General features: G+C 32.9%; 1 long non-coding RNA gene across 1 annotated transcript; it reads left to right on the forward strand.

Annotated features, from left to right (window-relative positions):
• Window positions 1-4,054: 4,054 nt before the first annotated feature.
• LOC119599519 lies at window positions 4,055-6,301 on the forward strand. Its single transcript, XR_005231076.1, has 3 exons — window positions 4,055-4,292; window positions 5,761-5,957; window positions 6,054-6,301. It is a non-coding gene; the product is annotated as an uncharacterized LOC119599519 (long non-coding RNA).
• The last annotated feature ends 4,863 nt before the right edge of the window (window positions 6,302-11,164 follow it).

Below are 11,164 nucleotides of genomic sequence, written 5' to 3' on the forward strand. Positions count from 1 at the left end.
ATTGTTTTCAGCCATCTTTGCTGGAAATACCAGCATTGAAAGCAATTGACTGTAAATTTGACATTAGCAATGGAACTTCCTTGAACATGCTAGCAATGATCCTGCTGCTATGCATGTATCGTCATGAAAATGGGACTTAATCACTGAACAATTGTAATAGCATTTCAGACACTAGAAATCAGTTTCCCAAAATAGCATACTTGTAATTCATAAAACTCTTTAGAATATACAGAAAATAACTTTTACTTTCCTTTGATGAAGTACATACAAACAAAAATAATATATTAGGAACTGTTACGCTCTATAATGTTATTTGGTGAGAGTAAAGTGATCAGCAAATAAGGTAAATCCAAATGCACTTGGCATAAACAACTGAGAAAACCATAAACTGGCACAATATTAGCACGTGGTGGTGGTGGTGGTGGTGGTGGTGGTAAGAGAGGTGGTGATGATTGGTGATGGTGATAATGATGATGATGATGATCATTATTATTATCATTATAAAGATGATGATAATAATAATAGTAATAACGATAATAATAGTAATGATGATAACAACTGGAAAGTAATAATAAAAATGGTAATAATAATAATAATAATAATAATAATAATAATAATAATAATAATAATAATGATGATGATAACAATAGTAATGATGATGATGATAATGATGATGATGATGATGATGATGGTGATGATGATGATGATGATGATGATGATGATGATGATGATGATGATGATGATGATGATGATGATGATGATGATGATGATGATGATGATGATAATGATATTAATAGAAATAATAATAATAATAAATAATAATAATAATAATAATAATAATGATAATAATAATGATGACAATTATTATTAATATATATAATAATAATAATAATAATAATAATGATGATGATAATAACAGTCATAATGAAGATAATAATAACTGTAATAATCATAACAATAACAACAACAACAAAAATAATAATGATATTAGTAATAATAATAATTATAGTAATAATAATATTAATAATAATAATAATAATGATTATTATTATCATTATTATTATCATTATTATTATTATTATTATTATTATTATTATTATTATTATTATTATCATAGTTATAATAATAACCACAAAACACTACTACTACTACTACTACTAATAATAATAATAATAATTATTATTATTATTATCATTATTATCATCATAATAATAATGATAATAACAATAATAATAATAACAATAATGATATTAGATAAAACTTTTTATTTTCTAGGAATCAAGAAAAAAAGGGAGAATTATAAGTTTAGCAGGATAAATCAAGGTTTTATTTCCTGTTTATCAAGAAAAAAAAGATGACTCTTCAGTGTAAAATGATGGCTTTATGCTCTGGGTATAAAAAAAAAAAAAAAAAAAAAAAAAAAAAAAAAAAAAAAAAAAAAAAAAAATATATATATATATATATATATATATATAGTATATATATATATATATATATATACATTAATAATAATAATGAAAAAAGGAGAATTTTGAAACTACATCTTAAATAGTGACGAAAAAAATATTTTCCAGCAAATAAATAAGTAAAATTTGCATTGTGACTTAAAACATTATCTATCGGCGTATTATACGACTGTATAATAGATTGCCCCCCCCCCCCTTCTCAAGGTCCTGTTTCCCCCCCTCCCCAAGGGCCACACCCTCACCCCCCACCTAAATTACACCTTTACAAGCTTAAAAATGCTCCTAGAATTTGTTAATTTTCCAAAAAAAAATTCTCGCACACATACGCGCGCACACACACACACACACACACACACACACACACACACACACACACACACACACACACACACACACACACACACACACACACACACACACACACACACACACACACACACACGATGTCTATTGAAATGCGTATTTAGTGACATAGCCTATTATTTAGAGTCTAATGCAATTGACTGCTAATTCTCTCACATGTATTTAAACTCGACACGTAACCTTTTCCCTTAAGAAAAGGGAAATCAGCCGGTGCGAGTTGGCAAAACCTATTACGTTGAAAGACACCGAAGACCCTTAAGTGTAGGCAGGGTGGCGTCGACGGTTTCAAAGGCAAGAGCAAATCAATATTGGGAATTTGATAGGTCATATGTTGGGGAAATGAGGACTAGAAGTTTAGATATGACGGTGGCTTATTGATAGGCGATGAGGAGATGACCTTGAAAATGCCTTGTACGTTAGTGTTTATTCATTACTATTTTCATTTTTTTATTTATTTTTTTTATTCCACTGTCTCCTTACAGAACAAATGATAAAATCGGTTTTCAAGAACCTTTTACATTATTATTGTTATTATTATTATTATTATAATTATTATCATCATTATTATATATTTTTTAAAGCTCCCTCTTATCAAAATACACCCGTGGTGTGCTTCCATCACGACATCTCCACGTGATTTCCTCCTGGAACCCAACTACTAGAAATAATCAAAGTCCTTTTTCTCTAGAGCAGCATACCTACTACCTCACTACCTACTTTCTTAAACCACGTGACTTAATTGTTTAGGAGTTTAGAATATTCAGCAATACGTATAAACTTTATTCATCTATTCGTAATTGAAAGTTCCTTGAATTCTTGTCAAAATAGTATAATATGTAAGTACTAATATATAATGACTAATCCCTTGCGGGCCGATACTCCCCCCCCCCCCCTTTCAATGCTCTAGAGGCAGGTAAAAGCGAAGTTTGAAATTAGATCAAACCATTTTTTTTTCTTATTATTTTCGTTACAGAGTGTACGTTTCTTTTTCTTTTCTTTTTTTAAGTATTCTGAAACACATATAAGTTAGATTTTTTTTCAAAATAATTTAGGATAGGTGTAAGGAATGTGAGTCAAAGCTTATTGTCAGGATGGAAGTTCACTAAAAGCAGCTGTAAGTTCACAATATTTATCATATGAGGGATTTTTTTTTTTTTTTTTTTTTGTAATGAGTTATCAATTAAACAATGCAACTAATATAAATACAGCGTGCACTATTGCCCACTGGAAACTATCGTGTTCTTGACATGAGAATCAGCTTTAAAACATTAATTTATCGGTCCGTAAATCTATTGAAAACTCATATATCCTTATTGGAGATCTGTGGATACCCAAAGGTATATTTCATCAAGGTGTGAAGTGTGCGTGGTAATGTACTGATGAAAGGTAAGTAAGAATTAAGAAAAACTTTTGCATTTAGCATTAAAATCGGAAATATCTATTTATTTATTATTTTTTTCACATGTAGCATAAATCGACGGCTATTCCTGGTAATATCATTTTTTTCATGAAGTGGGACTAGTCATATAGCTTTCTTGATGTGACTTATGCACTTAGTCCCACGCAACTGTGTATAAAAGAAACTCAGAATTTGACGGCATTTCTTTCAGTAGTTCACCCTACTAATAGATTAAAAAGGACAGTGTAGTGTACACAGATAGACGAATTTCCAATTTCCTAAGCTAAGCATTTTTCTTTGGCAGAATAAACTTGAATATATAAGTTTAGACTTATGTTGACCGTATATCCGTTTTATAAACATCATCCTATTAAAATACCCGGGAAAGGGCATTGGTTTTCGAGACACTTGTTTAATCTAACACAATGGATATAGACAACAATAATCTAAAAACCATAGCAAGAGATAAGAAAATTTTGAACCTCGGGGGATAATGACAATAATAGTGATTAGAAAACCGTATAAGATAGAAGAAAAAAACTGAACCACAGCAAGAAAGAGAAAACAGAGCCTCCAAGAAAGAAGAAACAGAACCTCGTGGCAAGAAAGAAGAAGCCTATGAACCCACAACATGGGAGAAATGGCATTCGAACCTATAACAGGAGATAAGAAATAGAACCTTCAACAAGGGAGAAATGGCATTCGAACCTAACAGCAGGAAAGAAGAAGCCCATGAACCCACAACACGGGAGCAGAAGAGGAAACCGAGCCGGGCGCCCGGGCAAGTCCATTCAAAAATCGCGGGCCGGGCGACCAAAACAAACGGTGACGTCATCATCCAGCCGCCGTCGACGTGAATGACAGGTCGCGGGATTTGTCTGTCTGCTTGCTACCTTTTGAGACTCGTGAGGGATATTTCTACAAAGGACAGGTGTAATTGGCTATATATGAGATGTAAAGAAAGATCAGAAGGAAAGGATCCAAGGGGATGTAGACAATATTATAGTCGAAATACGCTATAAAAAGGGAGAAGAAGAAGAGGTGTCTGTCTTCTGCTGCTGATAGTGGGTATTACGTGTTTTTATTTATTTTATTTATTTATTTTTTTTATTGAATCTGGAGTAGATTATTGTTATTTGGGATTGTTTAGGGGAGGGGGAAATCGTGCGTATTATGTCTGTGTGTGAAACGATCCATACCAGTAAATATTCCTCTTTGATAAGATGAAGAGGTTGGTTGCTGTAACTTCTAATGGTATGAAAGAGAATTGCTTTTAAGTTTTGCATGAATTGTCAAGCCTTATGGAAGGATTGGCATTAACTTGACACACCTTAAAAGAAGTAATGATAATGATTAATTCCACGATGATTGTTCCCAAGAGGGACTCAAAACCAAGGTATCGTCATCATGCGAACCAAAAAAAAAAAAAAAAAAAAATCCAAACCAAACCTTTCCTACCTTCTATTTATTTCCTAGACAGGGTGGCAAGCCTCCTTGTTCCCCCTCTTTATTAGCACTTTGTTCCAACTTGTAGGAAACCCAACATTGATAACTCTGGCTGTGTGAGGGTGTTGTGGACTTAGTTGTGAGCTGTGATATGCAGCAGAAATGTTTGTGATTTCTGTAAAATGGCAGTGTCCATTTCCCCCGATCTCTGATTGTTGCTCTCAGTACCATTAACTAAGTGCACTAGTATTAGGCAAGGAATGAGCAATTTTTTTTAAATTTATATAGGAGAGGCCATAGCAGAGTTCAGAGAGAATTAGTGGAGTGTCAGCCAGTGATTACAATATATTTATATATATATATTACAATATATTATATATATATATATATATATATATATATATATATATATATATATATATATATATATATATATATATATATATATATATAATAAATTGAAAATCATGTAGAAGCCTTACAAATACTTCTTATTATCATACATTTTGTTTACAGTAAGGAAACTGTGATCTGATGACTACTTACTAAGAGTTTGTAGGATATAGGCATTTGTACTTAAGGATTATGTGAAAATTATGCTAAAACAATAGAGTTAATTAATTGTTATTAATATTATCATTATTATTATGAATATGTTAATGATGAAAATGATAATGATAGTGATAGTGATAGTGATGAGGAGCATTATTACTAAGAATAAGAATGAGAATAACTGTTATGCTATTATTATTAATGTTGTTACTATTATAATTATAAAGATAATAATGATAATAGTAATGACCGATAGTGATACATATAGTGTCCAAACCCATTATTTTTGTTCTCTCTTTATAATACTGAATGAAAACTTTTGCAAATGTCAGTCCAGTAGGTGTAAGAGGAGCTGTTACCTCGGAACCAGTCAGTGAAGGTTCCCAGAATATGGTACTTGGATTACGCTTGCATAATGGTTAATGGTTTGAACAAATACAGGCGCTAGACACCTAAGGTCTTATAGCAAACAACTGGCATCCATGTGTTAAAGGGACATTATCATTCCAGAACTAAAAGTGCTTCTTTGTACAGGTTGGGATGGCCGTGACCTGACAGTGATTACGCATCTGTAAGGCGAAGGACGTCGGAAAATATGTGTGGACTGCTGTTAAGCTCCCAGTTGGTTCTGTAATTTTAGCAGTTAGCGACTGAAGCTAAGGGTATCGTAGTTGCATTTCAGGACGGGATAAATATATTGCCTCACTGTAGATAGACTTTACAGTTAGCAGGTCAGTATAATTCTGTGATGAATTTAAACCCAATTGTACTATATTTGTCATGAAGCAAAAATGAATGTATTGTAAGATTGATTTCATTGTAAACAGGGCAGTGAACTAATGAACAGATGCAGAGATAATTACGGAAAGGAATAGAGCTCGTCAAGAAGGCCTGCAAATTAGAAACTATAATGAACAAAACCAAAGGTATGTAAATCACATCTAAACCCTGTATTTTTTCCTCTTCTATAAAAGAGAATGAAAAAAATTAATGCAAATATTTGTTAAGAGGTGACAAAATGTCCCAGGAGTACGCCCAGGAATATATATGTGTGTGTGTGTGTGTGTGTGTGTGTGTGTGTATACATATATATATATATATATATATATATATATATATATATATATATATATATAATTATATATATATATATATATATATCATATACACAATATATATATTATATATATATATTGTGTATATGATATATATATATATATATATATATATATATATATGTATACACACCACACACACACACACACACACACACATATATATTCCTGGGCGTACTCCTGGGACATTTTGTCACCTCTTAACAAATATTTGCATTAATTTTTTTCATTCTCTTTTATAGAAGAGGAAAAAATACAGGGTTTAGATGTGATTTACATACCTTTGGTTTTGTTCATTATAGTTTCTAATTTGCAGGCCTTCTTGACGAGCTCTATTCCCTTTCCGTAATTATCTCTGCATCTGTCCATTAGTTCACTGCCCTGTTCACAATGAAATCAATCTTACAATACATTCATTTTTGTTTCATGACAAATATAGTACAATTGGGTTTAAATTCATCACAGAATTATACTGACCTGCTAACTGTAAAGTCTATCTACAGTGAGGCAATATATTTATCCCGTCCTGAAATGCAACTACGATACCCTTAGCTTCAGTCGCTAACTGCTAAAATTACAGAACCAACTGGGAGCTTAACAGCAGTCCACACATATTTTCCGACGTCCTTCGCCTTACAGATGCGTAATCACTGTCAAGTCACGGCCATCCCAACCTGTACAAAGAAACACTTTTAGTTCTGGAATGATAATGTCCCTTTAACACATGGATGCCAGTTGTTTGCTATAAGACCTTAGGTGTCTAGCGCCTGTATTTGTTCAAACCATTAACCATTATGCAAGAGCAATCCAAGTACCATATTCTGGGAACCTTCATTGACTGGTTCCGAGGTAACAGCTCCTCTTACACCTACTGGACTGACATTTGCAAAAAGTTTTTCATTCAGTATTATAAAGAGAGAACAAAAATAATGGGTTTGGACACTATATGTATCACTATCGGTCATTACTATTATCATTATTATCTTTATAATTATAATAAAACATTAATAATTCATAACAGTTATTCTCATTCTTATTCTTAGTAATAATGCTCCTCATCACTATCACTATCACTATCATTATCATTTTCATCATTAACATATTCATAATAATAATGATAATATTAATAACAATTAATTAACTCTATTGTTTTAGCATAATTTTCACATAATCCTTAAGTACAAATGCCTATATCCAACAAACTCTTAGTTAGTAGTCATCAGATCACAGTTTCCTTACTGTAAACAAAATGTATGATAATAAGAAGTATCTGTAAGGCTTCTACATGATTTTCAATTTATTATATATATATATATATATATATATATATATATATATATATATATATATATATATATATATATATATATATATATATATATAATATAATATATTGTAATATATATATATAAATATATTGTAATCACTGGCTGACACTCCACTGAACTCTGCTATGGCCTCTCCTATATAAATTTAAAAAAAATTGCTCATTCCTTGCCTAATACTAGTGCACTTAGTTAATGGTACCGAGAGCAACGATCAGAGATCGAGGGAAATGGACACTGCCATTTTACAGAAATCACAAACATTTCTGCTGCATATCACAGCTCACAGACTAAGTCCACAACACCCTCACACAGCCAGAGTTATCAATGTTGGGTTTCCTACAAGTTGGAACAAAGTGCTAATAAAGAGGGGGAACAAGGAGGCTTGCCACCCTGTCTAGGAAATAAATAGAAGGTAGGAAAGGTTTGGTTTGGATTTTTTTTTTTTTTTTTTTTTGGTTCGCATGATGACGATACCTTGGTTTTGAGTCCCTCTTGGGAACAATCATCGTGGAATTAATCATTATCATTACTTCTTTTAAGGTGTGTCAAGTTAATGCCAATCCTTCCATAAGGCTTGACAATTCATGCAAAACTTAAAAGCAATTCTCTTTCATACCATTAGAAGTTACAGCAACCAACCTCTTCATCTTATCAAAGAGGAATATTTACTGGTATGGATCGTTTCACACACAGACATAATACGCACGATTTCCCCCTCCCCTAAACAATCCCAAATAACAATAATCTACTCCAGATTCAATAAAAAAAATAAATAAATAAAATAAATAAAAACACGTAATACCCACTATCAGCAGCAGAAGACAGACACCTCTTCTTCTTCTCCCTTTTTATAGCGTATTTCGACTATAATATTGTCTACATCCCCTTGGATCCTTTCCTTCTGATCTTTCTTTACATCTCATATATAGCCAATTACACCTGTCCTTTGTAGAAATATCCCTCACGAGTCTCAAAAGGTAGCAAGCAGACAGACAAATCCCGCGACCTGTCATTCACGTCGACGGCGGCTGGATGATGACGTCACCGTTTGTTTTGGTCGCCCGGCCCGCGATTTTTGAATGGACTTGCCCGGGCGCCCGGCTCGGTTTCCTCTTCTGCTCCCGTGTTGTGGGTTCATGGGCTTCTTCTTTCCTGCTGTTAGGTTCGAATGCCATTTCTCCCTTGTTGAAGGTTCTATTTCTTATCTCCTGTTATAGGTTCGAATGCCATTTCTCCCATGTTGTGGGTTCATAGGCTTCTTCTTTCTTGCCACGAGGTTCTGTTTCTTCTTTCTTGGAGGCTCTGTTTTCTCTTTCTTGCTGTAGGTTCTGTTTCTTCTTTCTTGTTGGAGGTTCAGTTTCTTCTTCTTCTCCCTTGTTGTGGGTTCATAGGCTTCTTCTTTCTTGCTGTAGGTTCTATTTCTTCTCTCTTGTTGCAAGTTCAAATGCTTCTTCCTTGTTATAGGTTCTATTTCTCCCTTGTTATAGGTTCAAATGCTTCTTCTTTCATGTTATATGTTCACTTTCTTCTCTCTTGCTCTAGGTTCAGTTTTTTTCTTCTATCTTATACGGTTTTCTAATCACTATTATTGTCATTATCCCCCGAGGTTCAAAATTTTCTTATCTCTTGCTATGGGTTTTTAGATTATTGTTGTCTATATCCATTGGTGTTAGATTAAACAAGTGTCTCGAAAATCAATGCCCTTTCCCGGGTATTTTAATAGGATGATGTTTATAAAACGGATATACGGTCAACATAAGTCTAAACTTATATATTCAAGTTTATTCTGCCAAAGAAAAATGCTTAGCTTAGGAAATTGGAAATTCGTCTATCTGTATACACTACGCTGTCCTTTTTAATTTATTAATAGGGTGAACTACTGAAAGAAATGCCGTCAAATTCTGAGTTTCTTTTATACACAGTTGCGTAGGACTAAGTGCATAAGTCACATCAAGAAAGCTATATGACTAGTCCCACTTCATGAAAAAAAATGATATTACCAGGAAAAGCCGTCGATTTATGCTACATGTGAAAAAAATAATAAATAAATAGATATTTCCGATTTTAATGCTAAATGCAAAAGTTTTTCTTAATTCTTACTTACCTTTCATCAGTACATTACCACGCACACTTCACACCTTGATGAAATATACCTTTGGGTATCCACAGATCTCCAATAAGGATATATGAGTTTTCAATAGATTTACGGACCGATAAATTAATGTTTTAAAGCTGATTCCATGTCAAGAACACGATAGTTTCCAGTGGGCAATAGTGCACGCTGTATTTATATTAGTTGCATTGTTTAATTGATAACTCATTACAAAAAAAAAAAAAAAAAAAAATCCCTCATATGATAAATATTGTGAACTTACAGCTGCTTTTAGTGAACTTCCATCCTGACAATAAGCTTTGACTCACATTCCTTACACCTATCCTAAATTATTTTGAAAAAAAATCTAACTTATATGTGTTTTAGAATACTTTAAAAAAAGAAAAGAAAAAGAAACGTACACTCTGTAACGAAAATAATAGAAAAAAAAATGGTTTGATCTAATTTCAAACTTCGCTTTTACCTGCCTCTAGAGCATTGAAAGGGGGGGGGGGGGAGTATCGGCCCGCAAGGGATTAGTCATTATATATTAGTACTTACATATTATACTATTTTGACAAGAATTCAAGGAACTTTCAATTACGAATAGATGAATAAAGTTTATACGTATTGCTGAATATTCTAAACTCCTAAACAATTAAGTCACGTGGTTTAAGAAAGTAGGTAGTGAGGTAGTAGGTATGCTGCTCTAGAGAAAAAGGACTTTGATTATTTCTAGTAGTTGGGTTCCAGGAGGAAATCACGTGGAGATGTCGTGATGGAAGCACACCACGGGTGTATTTTGATAAGAGGGAGCTTTAAAAAATATATAATAATGATGATAATAATTATAATAATAATAATAATAACAATAATAATGTAAAAGGTTCTTGAAAACCGATTTTATCATTTGTTCTGTAAGGAGACAGTGGAATAAAAAAAATAAATAAAAAAATGAAAATAGTAATGAATAAACACTAACGTACAAGGCATTTTCAAGGTCATCTCCTCATCGCCTATCAATAAGCCACCGTCATATCTAAACTTCTAGTCCTCATTTCCCCCCATATGACCTATCAAATTCCCAATATTGATTTGCTCTTGCCTTTGAAACCGTCGACGCCACCCTGCCTACACTTGAGGGTCTTCGGTGTCTTTCAACGTAATAGGTTTTGCCAACTCGCACCGGCTGATTTCCCTTTTCTTAAGGGAAAAGGTTACGTGTCGAGTTTAAATACATGTGAGAGAATTAGCAGTCAATTGCATCAGACTCTAAATAATAGGCTATGTCACTAAATACGCATTTCAATAGACATCGTGTGTGTGTGTGTGTGTGTGTGTGTGTGTGTGTGTGTGTGTGTGTGTGTGTGTGTGTGTGTGTGTGTGTGTGTGTGTGTGTGTGT

This window comes from Penaeus monodon, chromosome 43, assembly GCF_015228065.2.
Source record: "Penaeus monodon isolate SGIC_2016 chromosome 43, NSTDA_Pmon_1, whole genome shotgun sequence".
Taxonomy (NCBI): Eukaryota; Metazoa; Arthropoda; class Malacostraca; order Decapoda; family Penaeidae; genus Penaeus; species Penaeus monodon.